This window comes from Pinus tabuliformis, chromosome 1_2 (genome assembly GCF_031772625.1).
Source record: "Pinus tabuliformis cultivar Carrire ecotype Pingquan chromosome 1_2, CPIR1, whole genome shotgun sequence".
NCBI classification, from domain to species: Eukaryota; Viridiplantae; Streptophyta; class Pinopsida; order Pinales; family Pinaceae; genus Pinus; species Pinus tabuliformis.
Window position 1 is genome coordinate 975,540,340 of NC_142298.1, and position 22,232 is coordinate 975,562,571.

Sequence of the window (22,232 nt, forward strand, 5' to 3'; positions counted from 1 at the left end):
ATGAAATAGAAATCAAGAGCAATCATCAATAGATCCTCCTACCAAATGAGGAGATCAATATGCGAAGGGGAAATTCCAAAGATCCCTCAAGAAGAAAATTTCTATTATTATTTAAAGAGAATCCCTCTTATAGATATATGAGGGTTTTAGATCTTATGGAGGATTTACAACAAGGAGCTAAATAACAAATACTCCTCAAAATAAAGGATGCAAATGAGAAAAATTTACAATGCTTAAGTGTTACAATGAAGGAGTTCCTCAAGTGAGGAGACTCACTTTTCCTCTAATAGATCTTAGCTTTAAGGCTTAGTGTCAAAGTTCTTCTTCTTATTCTTCTTCGAGAGGCTATTGGCCATGACCAATGGGAGGAGAAGGTCTAACAATGTATCTATTGATTCTTTGAGCCTCCACCTATGGATCCCTTCAAAACTCCATTTTCAATCCTCTATAAGAAATTACTTAAGCACCCAAGAAGGAGATCAGATCTTAGAGAAATAAATCACAAAGGTCAACAATGTATCTCTTGATTCTTTGAGCCTCCACCTATGGATCCCTTCAAAATACCTTCAAAACTCAATTTTCAATCCTCTGCAAGAAATTGCTTAAGCACCCAAAAAGGAGATTAGAACTCAGAGAAATAAATCACAAAATAATGATTATGTGCACTTAAAAATAAAAATGCAAGCAACAAGAGTAGGAGGACACCTCCACTCTTGTCCAAGCAAGAAGGGTTTAACCCTTTGACTAAGCTCTAAAATCTAGATCTGTAAATGAAAGCGCATAAAACAAATAGATCTTGATGTTAAAAATGAGATATCTTAGAGATCTAGGTAGAAACTCCCTTTTCAATCTTTAGATTAGGCATTGAGAGAAGTAAATTAATGTGGGTTCTTGCTCCTTTTGACTTGTGAGCGGATTTTTTCAACCAAAAACTTACCCCACGCTCAAGATCTGCTTCAGGAAAAAATAGATCTTCTACACACTTGATAAAAATTTGTTAGATCCACGAGGAGCTAGATTACGCAATGAAAATGAAGGCTAAGGGTTCAACCAAAAACCCTCTAGTGCTTCTTCCTCTAGAGTGATCCTCTAACTCAAATATTAACACAATATAGCTTGCATCAATAGATCCAAACCCTAGCAAATGGAAATAACAATTTGATTTAGCACACGTAAAGCATTAAGCACAAATTGAAACAATGATACTTGAAAAGAAGAAGAATAGCACTACACATAATAAACCCCAAAGTATTTGCTTCATTATATCATGAGAAATTATAGTAAAAAAATTTGTAGAGCCACTAGCCTAGTAGCTCGTCTAAACATAGAGCAGAATGATTACAAATGAGGATCTCAAGGCTCAATTTATAGAAAAATTGGGAGTAGATCTCAATGAGAGAGAACTCTTCCAAGTGAAAAGTGGTGATACCAAGGCAAAAAGTCTATATCCTATTGAAAAACATCTTGATCCCCTTCTAGCAAATCAAAACCCTTCAGATTGCCTGCTCAGATCTTGATGGAGCTAGTCGTTTGCAACTAGAATAATGTGTGGAGTGGTTTGGTCCACTTTATAAATATTCTCTTTTTCAATCTTGATGAAGTCCCATTTGAATCCCATCAAATAATCCATTGGAATCAATTAAGTCGAAACCCCTCCTTTAAAAATGTGAATTTGCTGAAGAAGTTGTTGTGCCTTGGACCATCGAATTTTTTTGGTGGTTAACTTCCCTCATCAGTGGAGTCCCTGTCACTTTTATGACTTGACTTTAACCCTTGGGAATTTCCTCCTCATTTTTTAGTATTTTCCACTTGGAGAGAAATTTTATTTTCTCCCTTATTAATTTCTAGCTAATTATTTGCTAGCTTTTGCCAAAGAAAAATGGGCTTTGAGGGGGTAAATAATCACTTTTTGACCCTCAAGGTGTGCCTTAGTAGATATTTGAGGTGTAGAGGTCTAATTTTGAGTACTCATACCTCTTAAAACTTCTCTAGACAACACTTATTACATATTGTATCAAAAATTTATTAAAAATCATGTCTTGTGGGAAATCTTTAACAATTAAAAATCCTGTCATGTGGGAAATTTTTAACAATTAAAAATTGACACCCAGACCTAACCAAATTCCATGAAACTTTGGAAATGATCTTGTACAATAATATAAATTGACTCTAGACACTGTAACTCACCTAAGACTCTACCATCAAGCCACACTCCAACTTTGGGGTATATCTCGGAGAAAAACTCAACTAATTATTCTGTGTTAAAAAACAAAAAAAAATTAGCCAAGGAAAAAACTCCCTAGAGTGAACTAACTTGCTAGTAACGTCCTGAGCTACCTAGGTCTGTTGCATGAATCTTTTTCATCATACTATAATCATTTTTACAATGTCCCCGTAGGGTTGCAGAATCTGAGAAACATAATGAGAAGAAGAAGAAAGGGGCTTGAAAGCCTTGATGAAATATGGAATTTTGACTGATCGGATAATGTTGGAATGATTTAAGTGAACTTTGATCATGGAGTCTTTAAAAAATCTTCAAATGCACTTCTAGTGGTCAATAAGTTGTTCATCCAAGCGAAGGGGCATGTCTCTTGGGCAAGCCAACTTGACAAATGAAGGGCCAACTTGACCATTTGGGGTTTGACCAAAAAGAGACTTAAAATTTGGTTTTTCTTTTCTTTTTAAAATATACAATTTTTTTCTTTTCCTTGAGCATGAAACCCATGATACAAATAAAATTATTTTTATGACCCAAGCACATTAAATATTCTTTAATAACTATACAATGACAAAAACACATTATGAAGACCAATACGAGTTACAAAATTCAACACACACTTTGTGCATTAACCTGGGTCAGATTATACACAGCATTAACGAATGGTTCCGTTGTCAAAACTGGGGTTCATTATTGAAGGGAATGTGGAATCCAATCAAGGAGGAAATTTGTTAGTGGTTTGATGAGAAGCAATGGGAATTCACTAATGGCAAGATCCAAGATCGACATATAAACATTGGTGAATGGATACAACGTTGAGCCAAAGCGGTAGACCTCTAAACTGATCCAACAATTGAAGATTGTTGATAATAAAATTTCTCGTGCCATAAATTATTCGTTTGAGAGTGTCTTAGGAGGGTACAATATAGAATTAGCTATTGAATCCATAGTATCTTATAGCATCACTGAAAGGAAGTTTTTGAAGGGATGTATTCGGTTACAACAACATGGGGGATAACCACTCGGACCAGGCCTTGAAAGCAACTCCTTTTCCGTTTGGTGTGGTGGCTCCGACTGGGGATAATGGGACCAATTTCCCAGCAAGAATTGATATGATGATGATGTTGGGTTGATATAAGATATAATGGAAAATGATTTAACTAAAATGATCTATTTAAACAGTAAAACACATGCATCTATCTATTCTAACATTATCTTACTATATACCCGGGAATAACTCAAATCATGCGATCTACAAAGATGTCTTGAAGAAAAAAGGTAATAAAGATCATTTGATTGCTATAAGATAAGAAATCGTTTAGAGATAATTATTTTGACTAAATAGTCAGGCAAAATAATTATGAAAAATATATCGCATATATCAATTGATCATGTATTCAATAAGGAATTACAACTGAAACATTTATACAAAAGTGCTTTGATGTTTAAATATAATTTAGATTTCCTACATAACACAATATAAGAAAGATTACTGCTAATTCATCAACAAAACACAATAATAAGATAAAAGTACCACATATGAAACGTCCTACTCATGAGATCAACAATATTGATCCGCTTATTTTCAATCAAACATACTCTAAGAGTACATAAATGCAAATTCAATAGATTATGCTTCAATATCCAAGAAAATTAGATCCTGTTCCAATTATCTCATCAAAACATTCACAAAAGTACAGAAGTGCAAGCTCTTGCAAAGTGTTTTTGATAAAATCCCGAACCCCTCTATAAATGCATGAGAGAGGTTTAAATAATACACATATGTTTCAAAAATAGATTATTACATAAAAAGATGAGGAGGTTTCAAACAACCTTCCTCACAATAAGTGAAATAAAAACTAAAATAAAAATAAATGATGACAAGCTTCTCCAAATCGAAAGGCCTTATTCAATCATTTGGTCCTTGATCTCGCAGATGTCTATCATTGGCTTAACCTGGGGAGGTTGGCAACTTCTAGATCTCAATTGTCCCGTGAATACAACATCAATGAGAGGTGGCACCATCTTCTGAGCAGAATTAGTTAAACAACATAGAGTCATCCAATGATTGTGTGGTTTTACCAGAAACCGCCAGTAGGTTTCTATATCAAGCTTAGACAATTGCTTGATTGCTTCTACATTTGTTTCGACAGTTTCGTTCCACTGTTCTTATAACTATTTAAGGTCCGGGAGAGCTTCTGGCCTGCATTTTGTTGTAGAAATTTTTGGTTTTGATAAGTTAGCATTTAAAAAATATATTTTGAGAAAATGTATTAGTTAGGATATGGAGAAAAAGAATAAAGAGACAAAAAATGTTAGGGATATTTTTATGAATAAGTCCATACCAAATAAAATGTTAGAATAGATGCCCTAAAAAAGGAAGGCACAAAAAAAAAATGTTAGATTAGAAAGAAAAGAAAAAAATAATAAATTCTGAAAGTGTTGCAAATACAAATGCCACTACTCTTAGTCAATTTTATTTTTGCAAATAAAAGTTGTGTGCAGATTGTTTAAATGTCACATTAGTTCATACAATCCAATTGTACAGTTTAATCATGATTGGATTAGATTTAAATTGTTTGTTGATAGGTAGCAAATAAAATTGGTTCAATAGTTTAAAACGAGCCAATAGAAGCAATAAGGGATAGAAGTGGATTAATCATTAAAAGGAAAATGTTGAGTTGCTAGTCCAAATGCACTCGAGTGACTAAGATTGTAAAAATGTTAGGAAAGTTAAGGTTAGGTAGAGAAATGAAATGAAATTGGAGCATGATAGGATTCTTATCCTAAGTTAGAACATTGGATACATGCACATATAACAAATGGTTTAGATTAACCATTATTTGCTAAATCTCAATGTTATGTTGTAATATTTACACTTTATCCATTCATTCGTCGAGAAGCCCCACACCTGTCACATCCATTATAACTTTTGGACCCCACCATCATTTTCCGCCTCACTTCATTAAAATTCATTCATTTTCTTTCCATCTCACGCATCTCCCTCTGATCCAATGACCCTTATTGCTCCTCAGCCCTCCCTTACCATCCAAACGTTATCAGCGGGGGGTGGGGTCCGAAGTCGACAGTTTTGGAAACCGCCCTCGAAAACTGCCAACCCCCGCTCCTAGTTATTCGAGACTTAAAATCCCAAATCGCTTACCACCCAAACTAACTCCTGAACGTGGTTTTCGGTCCCCTCTGTCACCTCCGCTCCCACGTCACTTCCTCTATCCAATCAGCTCCTGCTTGTCTACCTGTTATCCATTTAATTTGCCACCCCTTCAAATAAATATTGCATAGATCTGTTTCTCAGTCTCGTTGAGAAATTAATACCAATTGAGTCGTTGATTAATGGACCCGCTCCATTTTTATGCCTTATAAACCTATTTTTTCATAATAAACGGTTACATAGTGCATTCTCGTAACTCGATTGATCATTGGATACTTGTAGCTTGCAACCAAAACGACAATTTCACCATTCAACCGAATTTTTCATTCTGTTCATAAGCAAGCCAGCATCCAGGTCCACTTAATCTATTTCAGTTATACTGTTATTCTATTATCACTATGTTTCAGCTCAATTTTTCCCATTTATGTCATTTTCAGCTTGCAATTCAATTAACAGAATGCCTCCTAAGGGGAAGGAAGTTGCAGAAATTCCAAATCCTTTCATTCATCCACAAGTTGACTTCCATCATACTCCCTCAGTGGACAAAGACTATAAAGGCCATGAGACTTTGTCTGAATTTGATTTATTTGAGATCTATTGATGGATGGAGGACCAATTAGTTGATCAAATGGATGAAATAGGACTTTGGGACTCCCACCTTCCTCATTACATCTTCCCTCATATAAACAGAGCACCTGAATTTGTCAAAAAATACCATGCATCTTATGACCCCACTCAAAGAGCTATTATCTCACCTACAGGAGAAATCTTGTGCTCCATAAGTGCTCTGTCCATTGAACATATGTTGTAGGCCCCAACTATTGTGCCAACCCATCCTTTTTCTCATGAAATCCTAACAGAAGCATATCAAAAGCTAGATTTCACTAAAATAGCTCAAAATCTAGAATTTTTTCTAGCTGTAGATAGCCCTCTACTTAAAATAAACCCTCCCTATGATTCATCTATATTCCCAGATAGAACCAAGCAAATTACCACCACTCTCTCTTACCTTCTTGGTTATTATTATGATCAACATGTAGATAAAGCCATCATTGGTTTCTTGTCTATCTTTTCTGCTGGTTCCAAATCCACTGTTCATTTTAATTTTAGTCAATTTCTGGCTGATACCATTCATGAAAAATTTGTCAAGTTCAATACTGAAGAGGTATTCAAGTGTGCTTCAGTACTTGTATATCTTTTTATTTATTTTCAGGGAGATAAGTTTCCATTCACTTTGCAGAAGCTAGATGAAGAAGGCAGCCAGAAATCAGTGATCTTTTGGACTTCTATGCGATTGAAGGAGAAAGAATAATTTTCATATAAATAGTTCATAGAATTGTTTGTTCATCCAGCCATTAATATTATGAGCAACACTCCAGAACCAAGAGTTAACGATGAAATTGTAAAATTTTACAATTAGTTGATTAAGCCACAACCAGAGATTGGTATCTTTACCAAAATTATACAGATATCAGAGTCTTTGGCTATGAACTTCCACCTTATAAGTTACCTAAGTACCTCCATTAGAATACATTAGGCAAAGGCTTAGTGCAGATGAAGTACATTTTGCGGCTGCAAAGAAGAAATCACAATTTAAGCTAAAGGCTTAGGTTGCTCCATTCATCTATAACACTAGAGCAGCAAGAGAAGAAGCAGACAAGTTACTGAAGGAGATGAAGTTTGGCCTCAGCTTCACTTGGTCTTATGAACCAATGGGAGTGATTTCTAGACTCAAAGTCAAAAATAAGTTTACTCCATATAATCACACAACCAGGCCTGAAATTGAGCAATACAAAAATTAGTCAAAATGGAATGAGAACACCCTTCAAGAAGCTGAAGAACAGGAAATCTCTACTTCAAATTTACAAACTCCACTTGCGCAGGAAAAGACAACCAAATGAGGAAGGGAAGAACAGTCATCCCCTACAACTGAAGCATCAAGTCAAGGTTTTAGAATTGTACATAAAAAGAAGAGACCTAGGCTCTCTTTGAAGGTTAGTGCGACTATTGAGTCACAGAAAATAACATTTGATGGACTTGGAGAAACATCTCTTTTCACACAGTTTGGTGGAAAGTCTACTCAGTCTCCCACTCATTCCACCACATCTCATGAACAACAGTTGATTCATATCAGTGAAGGCAGTCAGAAGGATAAAGAAGATGATATTTTTCATGTTTTCAGTGAATGTAAGAAGACGAATGAAGAATTAAAGTTAAACACTTATACTCAATTCTCGAAACATTCTTCTAGTTCTTAAGCCAGACTTCTTTCAGTCTTTGACTCTGAGAAAGGTAAAATGCAGATGGATTTCTTACAAGGTCAGATTCCACAGCCCAAAACTGCTGCACATTACTAGAAACAAACCTCTTTTGAATTCAATGTTAAAGATGTACATCCAATTGATCAAATTGAGATGCACAAATAGACTGGCCAAATGATTGCTTCCACTTTAACTAACACTGCCATGAGTCTGTCAAAGATGTAGGTTACCTTGGCTAATACACAATCACAACTCAAGCTTGAGAAGGTTTCCTCATTGGAAAAAGACACCAAGATCAAAGCTTTGGAAGATCTGGTGTTGAAGATGGGATATGATCCCTCTGATATAAAGGCTGCAGAAGAAATTGTCAAGAAGAAAAATATTGAGATTTCAACATTAAGGAAGCAGCTCAAGTTTCCAGCTTCAGAGGACCCAATGACTAAAGAAATTGAAGAAACCAAGACTCAAAAATCTGACATGATGAAGCTCATCATGGAACAAAATCTGCAAATAAAATAGATGGAGGAACAAATGGAAAAGCTTGTCAAAGAGAAAGAGGAAGTTGTGAAAAATGCCAATATTCCAATGGATGTAGTTCCTCTTACAACAGTCTCTATAACTACAACAAAAACCACAAGTACAATAGAAGGAGTTGAACAACTTGCTGAAGCTGTTCAGAACCTGTCTATTCAGACAGAAGAAATCAAGAAATTGCAGGATCAGCTGAAGACACTACAACACATGAAAGTAGTTTCATACAGTTCACATGCAGCTGAGTTGCAGAGGGAAAAGGTCAAATTGAGGTATTGCAGAAATAAGTCAAAGACTCTTACCTCATAAATACACTGGGTTTGGTAAAGGAAATTATATGGGAAGAGATCATTGAATCAATCAAAGATATCTGGCCTTATATCAAGATATTTTTTTATCAAAAAAACTTTTTGGAAAAAGCTCAAGAAGGCATTGAAACAATCTCAAATCAACTTGAGGACAAACCAGAAATAGCTACTGATATAATCAAGTTTCTGAATTCTAAAGACACCTATGAGCTTCAAGAGTTGGGTATTGATGGAACCATACTGGAAGTGAATAAGGTTATTGCAAAGAAAAATCTCATTCTTTAGTTGGAGGAAGAGTGCAACAGTGTTAATGTCATAGTCCAACGTTTTTGCAGCAGGCTAGAACCCTTGACCAACAAGGGTTTGCCCTCCTTATTTGTGATAAATGATAAGTTAATGCTTATTGAAGATTATGTCCACAATCTTACAGAGGTAAAGGCCATTGCAACTTGAGTTTCAAACATAAAAGGGACAACAACACCAAGGCTTGTGCTAAATACACTTAGAGATACCTTTTTCATCCTAAATGAAATCAGACATATATTTTTACTAAAACTCACTTTTACTAAATATATAGAAATGGATGAGGTTTATAGAAGGGTAACTAAGTTATCTAACCCAGATAAGAAACGTTGGGAACAATTAATTGATTTACTTGACCAAAAGGAGGATCAACAACATTCAACATTCTAAGGAATAGTCGTCAACAAGTCAGCAACATTTAGAGTTTTGCGGAACAGTCATCAATAGTTCAACACCAAAATAGTGACAGATCGACTATTAGTTCATTAAACCTCATTTTGTATTAAGTCATTTTTGTAAATTTGTTTAAGATATTTTATTAGCTCTAAACTTGTATGAATAACTCTCTTTCATGAGTTATTAAGGGTTGTACCCTTGCAGAAACATTTGTAAGCACTAAATGTACTCATATTTTTCTGAATCATTAATAGCAAAGCAAAGGATTATGAATTTTCATTCATACAGTTTCGTATTCCTTGTAAGTTTTTCCAATTTTCATTCACTTTTTTTTCTACATATTCTTAAGTTTTACAAAGATAACCACGTATGAGTAGTTATGTCTCAATTACTCCTATAAGCTTTCTGAAGTGATCATCTTTAAAGAATGAATTATAAGAAATTGTTTATTTAAGTAATTCCCTCTAAATAAAAAAATCATCAATATCTTTGTAATCTTGGGCATATTTTGTCAAACTTTCTGAACATTGTTTGAAGGTTTTCTTACTTATGGTTATTTAATTTTCTATTTGAAAACTATAATAGTCATATCACCTTTCTATTTATGCTCATCACCAGACAAGCTAAATCACTGTGTGGATTTTAACAACAACCCTTTGTTTAAATATTAGTATTATTCAAAAAGTCTAAGCATCACTGTTTTAAATCTGTTTCACACATTGGTCCCCCAAAATTAAAATAAAACCCCCCAAAACAAATATCTTAGATGCCCTAGAATGATAGCTAACCATTATCATCTTAGAGATACAACATCAATTTGGCGCCGTTGCCGGGGACTCGAATTTGATTAGTTTTCCTGGGTCAACGATATAAATCCTATTCCTTTAAGGTGACTAAAGGTCTAGATAGGTCAAAATCCTTCACCTGGCGACTCCACTGTACCAAATTGGCACCTTTTAAGCACACTAGATCCCATTCTGAATCTAACACAGTTAGTCCTCTATCAGATCCAGAAAAACTTGTGAGAAAGGCCAGTTCTAGAAGAAGACATCAACCATCTTCTTCTACTTCAGCCTTGCAGTTTGAAGATATATTACAATTTGATCCCTATAGTAACATTCCATCTAATCCAGATTGGACTCATTTATCACCTAGGGTTGTTGAACTTTTAGATAGGGGAGTTGATTTCAAATCAGCTTTCCTTATTCATTCACTTGAATCTCATCCAGAACCCCCACTTCCACTAGGATCACCTAAATTTGATTTTGACCTGGGTGTTCATTTACCTGAATACAAACCTACATACTTTATATCCCCCACTACTTATTCATTCCCTTCCATTTCTGAACAACTCGAATCTCCTACTTCTAAACAACCTGAAGGGTCCTTTTCTATATATTCAAATACACTCTTTGAAACAAAAGAGGATATTCATTCTCAGGTCCAAAAGTTAGTTATTAAGACTCCCTTAAAGTCATTCAGGACCTATCCTTCTTCTTTATCTCCTCCTTCTCCACCTCCACATAGTTACACACCCTCTCTATCACCTTCTTCTTCTTCTTTTTCTTCTTCATCTACACAAACACCTCATACACCACCTTATACTATGGCATTCCAACCCATTGTACATGCCAGATATGCAGCTTTAGTCTTACCTCAAAGCCTTGATGCATCCCCCCCTGGATATTTAAAGCACCTTCTAGGTATAATGGAGAAACTAGTTCTTCAGCTGAGGACCATCTTCAAGCATATCTAGATTTCGCATATAACATGAAAATAGAACAAGAAAATGTTTACATGAGGTTGTTTGTTTAGTCTCTCGAGGGAAATGTGAGAACTTGGTTTAGGCAGTTACCTGCAAATTCCATTAGAAATTGGGAAGAGCTAACAAATATATTAAAAAATCAATGGGGAGTGAAGAAAGATGCTCTTTACTTTTTGTTTGAGTTTGAAGAACTTAAAAGAAACTTTGGTGAACTTGTTTCTGATTTTATCAAAAGGTTCAACAAACTTTATCATAAGATGCCCCCTGATTGTAAACCCCCTGTAGCAGTAGCCAAATCTAGGTTTTCAAAAGCCTTTGAAGATGATTTTGCTGTAATGTTAAGAGAAAGAACTTCAATAACTCTTGAAGACATGCAAACTAATGCTATAGAGGTGGAAGCAAATAGGGCTGCCTCAACCACTTTAAAAGCTAAAGAGGAAAAGGCCCAAAGAAAACTTAAATATAGTCAAGAGGCCTCTGCTTCCTCTAAGACTAAAACTGAAGATTCTAAAATAGATGAGATAACTCCACTTCTTATAAATCTGTCTAATAGAATTTCCAACATTGAGACTCAACGTAGAACAGTTCAACAAATAGTTACTCGACCTCAAAATCAAAATCAATGTCAATACAAAAGAAATCCACAATTACAAATTCTTCAAAGGCCTAGTAATGATCACCGGGTTCCAACTCCTTTACTGATAGATAATCAACAACCTAATGACAATATTATGACTATCACTAAAGACATTAACAATATGGATACTTCTTATGTTCAGACAACTATTATTCCTCTCTCACAAGAAAAGCAGGTTCAAGAAGATCAAGAATCCTCACAGGCTTCCATATACCACGCCTTCTCTAAATTCCTAACTGCAGAGCTGAACAAAAGATATGATCTTAGACCTAGACCTGGCCCTGGAAGACCTTCTAAGGAACCCCCAACATTTGAACCTCGTACCAAAGCTGTTGAAACTCAGACAACTATTATTCGACCATTAAATCAGTGAACTGATACAACTCCAATTGAAGAAATTGTCTTAACTGCATTTAATGTTGAAAATGAGTTAGAAAGAGTTAAAATTCCTATACCACTTTCAGAACTTTCCAAAAACCCTTGATATAAAAATAAAGTCTCCAAATGGATACAAAACACCTCGGTTGATGCTGAAAGTGATGTTATTAGCCTTCAAGATGAAAAACCAACAGTTGTCTTTGGTCCTAGCTCGAATGTTATAGATGAAATAGTTCCCCCTTTCTATGTGACTCTAAAGACAAATGATTCCATGTTATACAATTGTATGTTTTATTCTAGAGCATCACATAATCTCATGCTAAAAACTATCATGGATCATTTAAATCTTGACATAACTAGATCCTATCATGCTTTGTACACCTTTGATTCCAAAAGCTTTGATTCCAAAAGGGTGCCTTGCCTAGGATTGATTAAGGATTTAGTAATTACTCTTGCCCAAATCCCAGTAAAAAGTTTAGTGTTAGATATAGTTGTCACTGATATCTCTCCCAAATTTGGAATGCTTCTTTCAAGGTCTTGCTGTGCCAAATTAGGGGGAACTCTATAGATGGACATGTCTTATGCCACTATTCCAGTTTATGGGGGAGAACAACTTAGGTTGTATAGAGAGGTGAGATTTGTACACACTGTATGCAAAACAGATCATCCAAGGAACCATCCCATTTATGCAATTGATTAAGACTTTGGATGTTTTCAACTCTCTTCAAACCAAATACATGAATCCTAAGTGAAAATTGAAGATGTAATTGAAAGCCCTATTCCAAAACAAACTGATGTATGGAAGCTATTTTTTGATGGTTCTTGTACAAAGGATGGAGTAGGGGTTGGGGTAGTATTGATCTCGCCAGAAAAAGAAAATATTACATAATCATGCAAACTTGATTTTGAAGTTACAAATAATATAGCAGAATATGAGGCCTTCCTTCTAGGAGTACAGTTAGCCAGGAGTTTAAAGGTACAAAACTTGAGTGTTTTCACTGACTCAGAGCTCATTGTTAAACAAGTTAGAAATCTTTGACAAACAAAACATCCTAGGCTTAGATCTTATTAAAATGAGGTTTTGGATTCAGTTGAAGATTTCTTTAATGCTTTTAACTTGGCTCATATCCCAAGAGATGAGAATATTCATACAAATTCCCTAGCTGTCTCTGCTAGTTCATTTAAAATCCGAGATCAAACTAATGTGCTCTATCAAATACAAGTCCAATACATTCCATCCATCCTAGATAACCTAAAATAATGGTAGATATTTGAAGATGATGAACATCTAAAATCTTTTCTGAAGGTTGTAGATGAATTTTCAGTTCTACAAATTTATGAAAATAGAACAGAAACAAATTAAAACACAAATGAAAATAATAGTTCAAATTTCAATTAAAAAATTGCCAATCATGAAGTCATTTAATTGTCTAACAATTTTATTCCCAAAGGTCTCATTCCTTTAGAGAAATTATTTGATCATGATGTCCTTAGAAACCCGTAGTGAATTTCTCCATAATATGGTATATAGGAAGTAAATATTGGAACAAATGATGACATTAAGAACATCAAAATCTTTGCGTCCTTAGATCCCGAAATCAAAACTCATTACCTTAAGATACTTGAAAAATATAAGGAAGTTTTTGCCTGGACCTATGCTGATCTAAAGACTTATGATACATCACTGATACAACATAAGATTCCTTTAAATCCAGAAGCTAAGCCTTATCAACAGAAACTTAGGAGGATTAACCCAGTTCTTCTACCAACTGTGGAAAAGGAAATTAAGAAAATGCTAGATGCCCAGATTATTGTGCCTCTTAGATATTCTATATGGGTTGCCAATCTAGTTCCTGTCAGAAAGAAGAATGGGGAGATTAGACTTTGTGTGGACTTTAGGAATTTGAATAAAGCTTCATTAAAAGATAACTATCGTTTACCTAAAATAGATCAGTTACTTCAGATGGTTTTATGAGCAAAAAGAATTTCAATGCTTGATGGCTTTTCATGTTACAATCAAATAAATCTTGATCCAACAGACAGAGAGAAGACAACTTTTACTACATCCTGGGGTATATTTATGTATCTAGAATGCCCTTTGGCTTATCCAATGCTGGAGCAACGTTTCAGAGAGCTATGGATATAGCTTTTGTGGGTCAGGTAAACAAATTTGTAGTCATTTATCTTGATGACATAACTGTTTTTTCTAATTCTGATCAGAAACATCTAAAGCACTTGATGAAGGTTTTTGACAGGTGTAGGAAATTCAGAATATCCCTGAATCCTAAAAAGTCTATGTTTTCTATCAAAGAAGGAAAACTTCTAGGCCATATAATCTCAAAGGAAGGAGTGGTGATTGATCCCAAACATGTATCTGCCATAAAAACATTGTCATTACCTAGAAATAAGAAAGAGATTCAAGCTTTTCTAGGCAAGATTAATTTTTTAAGAAGATTCATCCTAAATTATGCTGAAATTGTAAAAGACATAACTGATATGCTCTGAAAGGATCATGAAGTTAAATGGACTGTCTCTTCCAGGCATGCATTTGATCAGATCAAGAAAGCTATCTCTGAAGCTCCAACCTTGGCCAGTCCTGATTATACCAAACCATTCAATATCTTTTCCTTTGCCTCTGAAACAACCCTTGCTGTTGTTTTATTACAAAATAATGAAGATTCCCATGACCAACTGATAGCCTTTTTTAGTAAGGTTCTAAGAGATGTCGAGCTTAAGTATGACATAATTAAGAAATAAGCCTATGCCCTTATACAAGCCCTCAAATCATTCAGGATGTATGTCCTACATTCACCTATTACTGCTTATGTTCCTAACAATGTTGTAAAAATTGTTTTAACTCAACCAGACACTGATGGGAAGAGAGGTAGATGGATCACTCAAATACTGGAGTTTGATCTAATTATAAAAACTACAAAGCTAGTAAAGGGTCAAGGATTAGCTAAGCTTCTAGCTGAATCCAACTGTAAAGTGTTGGGCATCAACTCTGCTTGGGAAATACAAGGGGAGAATCCACCAAAACCTCCCCAAAGTTCAAATAGGAAGAATCCACAAGAACCTTCCCAGCATCCCAAAGAAAATAATCCACAAGAACCTTTACCTTCAGATCAGACCATTTCTCTACACATTGATGAGAAATTTCTTTTGTCAAATTGGTATCAAGATATTGTAAATTTCTTGATTCATTTTGAGTGTCCAACATCATTCTCCAAAAGTCAATGTAAAACTCTCAAATTGAAAGTAGTCAAGTATTATATCATAAATGCAAATATATACTAGAAGGACCCACTAAATATCTTGTTATTATGTTTAACAGAATCAGAGACTGAAGGGATCATTGATCAGTTTCATATAGGATTTTGTGGAGGACATTATGCTTGGAGAGAAACAACATATAAGATATTAAGGGTAGGATTTTATTGGCCAACATTGTTCTTACAAGTAGGAGCAAAAGTCAGAAGTTGTGTTCCTTGTCAGATGTTTGCTGGTAAGCAAAACTAGCAACTCTTCCACTAATCCCTACAATAGTCTCAACACCTTTTCTCCAATGGGGATTAGATTTTATTGGAGAGATTCATCCTACTTCAAGCAATCAGCATAGATGGATCCTCACTGCAACAGACTACTTTACTAAATGGGTGGAAGCAATTTCAGTAAGAAATGCTACTGATTCAGTAGTAATCAAATTCATTGAAGAAAACATCTTCTCTAGGTTTGGTTGCCCAACCCAGATTGTTACGGACAATGTCACAACATTTTCCAGTGTTAAAATGATTGAGTTTTGTAAAAAATACCAGATTCTGCTACATCCTTCAACTCCATATTATCCTCAAGGTAATGGTCTTGCATAATCATCCAATAAAAGCATGGTAAAGGTTATAAAAAAGACTTTAGCAGATCATAAAAAGAGTTGGGACACTCATCTAATTTATGCAGTCTGGGCAAACAGAATTACTCTAAAGAGATGTACTGGAAAATCTCATTTTTAATTAGTTTATGGGAAAGATGCAATTTTCCCTACCAACTTGGCCTTCCCCGTTTTAAAGTTTTTGCACGATTCAACTTATGAACCTGATGATTTTTCAAGGAGGATAAATCAAATTATTGAACTAAATGAAAACGGAGATGAAGTTCAATACAAATTGAAAAAATATCAGAATAAGATGAAGAGCTTGTTTGACAGAAGAGCCAGGGAAAGGGACTTCAAGGAGGGTGATCTAGTTCTAAGATGGGATTCCAGAAGAGAAGACAAGGGAAAACATGGCAAGTTTGACAACCTATGGTTTGGACCTTTAGCTATTGCTGAAGTAAAGGGAAACAACACTTTTGTGCTACAAAATCTAGAGGGACTATATTCCACTTATCCTGTTAATGGAAGGTTTCTCAAGCATTACATTCAGTACTGAGAAGTTGAAGTAGATTTCACTACTACCATTGTAAAAATTCCGGTTTATTTTACTTTTTCAAACTGTCAGTGTGAGTTTTTCACAGCTAAGACTCCATAGCCCGAGGATAAGGCACATGGATCTGCAGGTTCTCTGCATTCTACAGGAGAAAGCAGTCCCCAGTTGGAGCCGATGTTGTAGCAATTTTTGGTTTTGGTAAGTTAGCATTTAAAAAATATATTTTGAGAAAATGTTAAGTTAGGATATGGACAAAAAGAATAAAGAGACAAAAAATGTTAGGGATATTTTGATGAATAATTCCATATCAAATAAAATGTTAGAATAGATGCCCTAAAAAAGGAAGGCATAAATAAAATAAAATGTTATATTAGAAAGAAAAGAAAAAAATAATAAATTTTGAAAGTGTTGCAAATCCAAATGCCACTACTCTTAGTCAATTTTTTTTTGCAAATAAAAGTTGTGTACATATTGTTTAAATGCCACATTAGTTCATACAATCTAATTGTACAGTTTAATCATGATTGGATTAGATTTAAATTGTTTGTTGATAGGTAGCAAATAAAATTGGCTCAACAGTTTAATCTGAGCCAATGGAAGCAATAAGGGATAGAAGTAGATTAATCATTAAAGGAAAATGTTGAGTCGCTAGTGTTGAGTTGTGTTATATTCTTTCCACGACTAGTCCCCCTAGTTAACTGGGGGGTTAGAGGGGGAGCGGAGCCCCCCCTTCATTGCACTTATTGCGCAGTGGGGGGGTCATAGCGGGGTTTGAGGGGGGTGGGTAGCCCCCCTCTATGGGGTTTGGGGCAGCGCCCTGGGGATTTTTTTTTTGACCCTATATTAGGTGGGGCAACCCTACCTATGGTTTTGTGCATGGTTTTTACAACATGGTTTTGGGTGCAATGGTTTTCGGTCCATGGTATTGGATGCTTCGGCATGTATATATATGTATTGTAACATTGAAAGGAACATAATGAAAAATCAATCTAGTAGTCTCGATTTTGGGATCCAGGGGAAAATCTCTATGTATATATGTTTTATGTGTTATTTTCTCGCATTGTTTATTTTCTGTGTTTTAGAATTTGTATGTAGGTAATTTCTGTACGGGGTTAAAACCTACAGCTAGTCCAAATGCACTCGAGTGACAAAGATTGTAAAAATGTTACGAAAGTTAAGGGTAGGTAGAGAAATGAAATGAAATTGGAGCATGATAGGATTCTTATCCTAAGTTAGAACACTGGATACATGTGCATATAATGGATGGTTTAAATTAACCATTATTTGCTAAATCTCAATGTTATGTTGTAATATTTACACTTTATGCATTCATTCGCTGAGAAGCCCCACACCTGTCACATTCATTATAGCTTTTGGACCCCACTAGCACTTTCTGCCCTCACTTCATTAAACTTCATTCATTTTATTTCCATCCCGCACATCTCCCTCCAATCCAACGGCCCTTATTTCTCCTCGGCTCTCCCTTGCCGTCGGAAAGTTATCAGCGGGGGGGGGGGTCCAAAGTCGGTAGTTTTGGAAACCGCCCTTTGAAATTGCCAACCCCTGCTCCTAGTTATTCGGGACTTAAAATCCCAAACCGCTTACCAACCCGAACTTACTCCCGAACGTGGTTTTCGATCCACTCTGTCACCTCCGCTCCTACGTCTTTAATTTGCCACCCCTTCAAATAAATATTCCATAGATCCGTTTCTCAGCCCCGTTGAGAAATTAATATCAATTGAGTTGTTGATTAACGGACCCGCTCCATTTTTATGCCTTATAAATCTATTCTTTCATAATAAACGATTACACAGTGCATTCCCGTAACTTGATTGATCATTGGATACTTGTAGCTTGCAGCCAAAACGACAAATTCACCATTCAATCGAATTTTCCATTCTGTTCATAAGCAAGCCAGCATCCAGGTCCACTTAATCTATTTTCAGTTATACTGTTATTCTGTTATCACTGTGTTTCAGCTCAATTTTTCCCATTTTTGTCACTTTCAGCTTGAAATTCAATTAATAGAATGCCTCCTAAGGGGAAGGAAGTTGTAGAAATTCCAAATCCTATCATTCATCCACAAGTTGACTTCCATCATACTCCCCTGGTGGAAAGAGACTGTAAAATCCATGAAACTTTGTCCGAATTTGATTTATTTGAGATCTTTTTTGCGAGAGATTTTTCGGCGCAAATCACATGAGAAACCATTTTTCGACGTTTACCTAGATTATTTTTAGAAGCTCCATCGACAAAATACAAGCCCTTTTCTAATCTTTTCACCAAGCCATGAAGTCTTGATCCTTCAGTCTTATTTTCCAATTTTGAAGTAGAGGAGGTCTTTTGGGAGGGTTGTGGAAGGTTGGAGCAACTTTTGTGAGGGAAAATTGGAGCCACTAATTTTTTGCCTCCTTTAGTCTTTAGATATCCAACTTGTTGTTGCCTTTTAAGAGGATGAATTTCATTGTAAGGCCCCGTACTTTAGCAAAATATTTATTTTCTCTGGATTTTTTAATTTGGATTTGCTCTTGCTTCTAGTTAGCTAGATTTTTCAACAAAGGAATGTAGGAAGACTGAGCAAAAAATGCTTGATCATGTTTTTTTTTAAGAGGGAAGGAATGACTTGTATTCCAATGAGCAAAGAAATTTTCCAGATTCAAATCAAAATTTGGATGCACTGGTAGTGGTTGGAGCAAGGACTTCCAACATTTTTTAGAGAAGGGGCAAGAAATAAACATAAGTTGGATTGTCTCTTATGATTTCATGCAGAGGGCCCTGTATATTGTGTTTCTTTATATTTTCTACTATCAGGATATTTCCCATGAGAAGATTCTAGGTAAAGAGTTTTATCTTTAACATAATTTTATCTTTCCATACAATTTTCTTATATGGACAGATGGGAATTTGGGTTTACTCTTCTTGGAGTGCGTTGTAGCCACTTTTTATTTTATAATATTTCCTTGTTAAATTCCATTTAAATCCATTCTGCTAAGATATTTGGAGTGGGGCGACACCTTTTAAATGTTTAGTAAGTAAGTTCCATTGATGGGACATTCCAGTTGGAAGAGGTGGAGGTTTCCAGGCCCTCAAAGCTGATCAATTTTGCTCCCAGGATGAAATTTGTGCCAACTCTATTATACCTCTTTTTACACACCAATTCCTTAGTTGTTGAAGGTCAAGGATGGAGGACAAAAATGGTAGAATTTTGTCACCCTAAAACCAATCTTGTCATCCTAAAAATCAATCTCATTTCCATTCCTTAGTATTATGGAAGTGTCATATTTGATAAGAGGGAGGTCTTTTTTGTACAGTTTCCAAATTGAAGAGAAATTCTTAGAGGTATCTGAGACTTGAGAAGAAGATGTTAGGAGGTGTTCAAACATTTTCCTTCTATGACATTTTTCCACCATGTTTATCCCTTAGTACTTAATCTCTATAGGATTTTTTATCTTAGGGCTATATTCATATGTTTAGGTTGCCTAATGCCAATCCCCCCTCTTTCGTAGGGGGCTATGAACTTCTTCCAATTGAGGAGGTGAAATTTCTGTGTCTTTCTTACCTCCCTACCACATAATTTTTCTTAATAGAAGTTCAATATGCTTTTGGATGTTGATCAGGGCTTGAAGGATTGTGTGTTGATAAATGGGAAGGGAAGGTAATATGGATTTTATTAGGATGATGCGACTTGCCAAATTTAACCATTTCGTCCCCCAATATTGAAGTTTTTTCTTCATCTTATCTACTATCTTTTCCCATACCTTAGCCTTCGTGATTTGCTTAAATATTAGCATTGCTAGATACTTGAAGTGAATTCGCTCATATTTGTAAAGAATTTCAAAGATTTGAGGAATTCGCCTAAGAGTTCTCGTGGGGGTGTTCCATCCACATATATTACCCTTGGGTTTGTTAAGTAATCCTCCCAATGCTTCAAGAAATATGTCCAGGTTAGTCTTGATTCTTTTAGCCACTCTTGGTGAAGCTCCTCCAATTAATAATGTGTGATCAACGAATTAAGAGTGGTTTCGGCTTTTTACTCCTCTATTCTAGTGGATCCTGATGATCAACCTTATTTATCTATCTTGCTCAAGACTTTTACTGATGGATTTTGCCACAAGGATATATAGGAAGGGTGAAAGGGGGTACCCTTGCCTTATCACCCTCATGCTTTAGAATAAGTGGTTTGGTCTTCGATTTAGTAAGGATACTATCCATGGCTTGCTAATATAAGCATTAATCATACTAACTAATTCATTAGCAAAGCTAAACCTTTTTTAAAACAACAAAGAGGAAGGAGAGCCTTACCCTATCAAAGGCGGTGGCCATGTTGAGATTGAGGATGAAGTCTTGCTTTTCTCTAGAAATACTTGAGTCAATTACTTAATGGACTAAGAGGATATCATCCACTATCTCTCTTTTCTAAATGAAACCACCTTTTTTCAAAGATCAGATGGGGGAAGAGGATCTTTAGTCGATTTGCGAGGATTTTGTAAGAAAAATTACATAATGAAATAGGTTGAAATAAGTTGAAGGAGGAGGGTATGCTTTCTTTGGGAATTAATGCAAAAAAAGTTGACGTAGTTTTACTTGCAACTTTGAATTTATGTTGTGCCCAATGGATCATTTTAAGGAGATATTTTTTTATCAGCTCCGAATAATATGGGTAGAAGGAGATGGTGAATCCATCTGGACCTGGCACTTTGTCAGGGTGCAGGCTCCATACTGCTCATTACGTTTCTTCTTTGTCCACTGGCTTGGTTGGATCTGTTATCCTCCAAAATGTTCTGGGTCAAGAGGAATCGACAGAGGTAACCACAGACCATGCCTTCAGTTTGGTAGTTGGCCCTACCAAACCAAAGAGGGCTCTCTCTATGAGATCACAGTCAAAGAATTGACTGGAATATAAAGGATTTTAGGCTAGACATGCTATGCTAATATAGGTTTTGAACATTTAGGGTTTTGAAGCTGGACAAGGAATAAAAACCAGGTAACTAGGTCAAAGGATCAAAATGGGAACATCAACAAAGATATAAAGGAGCAAGGTAGCAATAGTCTTGTGACGGTTTAGGGTTTTTCAGTGTAATGTAATGTTAAGAAGAAATAAGAGGTCTTAATGAGCATATATATCATGAATTCATTAAGAAATAATGAAAATAACACATAATATATTCCCATCAAAACATAGCTTATTGAAAAGAATTATGCTTATAAACTTAAGGAAAAACCACTGATGAATGGAAAGAGAAGATGAATATATTTCATATGAAACTATAATAGATAAAATACAAGATCAAAAACTCGCTGCACATGAATCCTAGATAATAGTTGCAACATTCCTTTGATTTCCTGAAAATTCTCAAGCAAAATCTACAAGAGTTCTCTCCTTAAATGTCCAACCCTTCTCTCTAACTAATAAAATGATAAATATAGGCCAAAATAAACAGTTTCCCCACCCTCAGGGGTCGAATCCATGAGTAGCGGAACAGTGCCCAAGAATATCTCAACCAACAAGGGAGATTGAGAAGGTTGAATACAAACTCTTCTTTTAGACTTTGATTTGAGTTTTTCCTTATTAATGAGGCCTAAGTTAACATAAAAACAACTTATTAAACTAACTTATCCATAGTTACATCATCAAGACATCGAGAAAGTAAAATTACACCATTATTTTGACTTTTACCAAAGTCAAACTAGGAATTTCAATAAAATAACTACACAGTGAAAATTTTGCAAAAATCTTAGAAATTTTGAGATGCACAGCGAGCTGTTGAAGGCCATTTTTGAGTGCCTTTCTGAAGTCTGAATCTAGATCTGAAGCATGTTCTGGAAATATGGGAGAGTGTAG